The following is a 1,589-nucleotide window of genomic DNA, read 5'->3' on the forward strand; positions in this document are numbered from 1 at the left end:
TTTTTTTTTTTTTTTTTGCCACCAATATGCCAGTGTTGTGCCTGGGCATGTTACTAATGCTCTGAATCTGTTTCTTCATCTGTGAGAAAGAGGGAATACTAATACCTACCTTGTAGTCTTGTTGTGAGGATTCCATCATGTGAAGCAAGAAAACAGCTTAATGCGTGAACATGGCAGGTACTTAATATATAGAGCAATAAACACCTGGAAAAGATACCTACTTTTCCTATTTCATAGAATTTTCCCATATTTGAAGGTTAAATGATGATTGAGGGCAACTTTCCAGTTTATTCAATGATACAGTGTCTCCTTGACTTAGGAAACTAGCTCCCGTGAAAATGTGTGTGTGTGTGTGTGTGTGTGTGTGTGTGTGTGTGTGTGTGTGTGTGTGAATGAACTGTGCGTGTCTTGGTGTACACCTGTACAAATGTGTCCACAGGCATGTGTGCATGTGCTGAGGGTATAGTAGCAGCTGGTTATCTGTGTTCCTACGCTACATGTATCCAGAAAATGTGATCAAATATGGAGCATTTGTCTGCTGAAGATAACAAAACTGGATCATGACCATAAATCTAACTCAACCAGGTGGGCCTGAGCTCCAGAAACACAGGCTCTGTGCTCTCAGAGTATTTTTATGGTACTTGGAGTTCCCAGCCTGGGAGGTTTAGAGCAACTGTCTTCAGTAGACACAGCTATGGACTCACAAAATTACATTTATTTTTTAGTAACTTTATTTACAATTGCAGTATTCATTCGTTCTTGAAATATTTCAGAATAGACTTGATTAAAATCATTACACAAATAACATCAACTTTTTGTTATATATGGCACAGAATAATTTAACACTTTATAAATACATTTCATTGATGCACAAATGGGAGAAGCACCCTTTGCCAAAAGCAGTACAATAACTTAGTTCCATTGGTCTACGGAAGCGCTTTAAAAAAATGACCACAAGATGGCACTGCGGCCAAGAGATTAAGAATGTCTTAAACAGAGTTTTCTCTATGGCATTTAATTTCTTTCTTTAAATGTAGAAGAATCTGCTATTCTACTTAACGTAGAGTAAGATTGGTTACTTTATTTTAAAGTATTGACTAGGACAGAGTTCTTTAATTACAGATCTATTAATCATTCAAGGACTGTATTTCACTGGGGTAAGTGGTGTATTTAAAAAGCCTTAGTAGTCAGAAAGTCTCCAGACTAAACAAACGGTCGGAAGGTGCCATTTTATCTAAGATCAATCAACTATATAGAAGGACCATTGTTTTACCAACCCTCATAGAATTGCGCTACAGTCTTCCCATAAAATTAGGTCAACTTCCAGTTATTTAAATAACTGATACTTGTTACATTTTAATCTGCTTTAACAGCAATGGAAAGTCATAGAAACATTACAACATGAATTCACATTTAAATCAACATGATACAAACATGCACATGTATGCATATACTGAGTGTTTTCATTAATGACTTGCTTTTCCTCCATATAAATATATAAATATTGAGTGAAGTGCATGGGAACATGTCTGCACATGTATACAGATACATGGTGCCTATAATATACACTTGAATTATAGATACATATG

The sequence above is a fragment of the Myotis lucifugus genome, unplaced genomic scaffold (genome assembly GCF_000147115.1).
Source record: "Myotis lucifugus unplaced genomic scaffold, Myoluc2.0 scaffold_7, whole genome shotgun sequence".
Taxonomy (NCBI): domain Eukaryota; kingdom Metazoa; phylum Chordata; class Mammalia; order Chiroptera; family Vespertilionidae; genus Myotis; species Myotis lucifugus.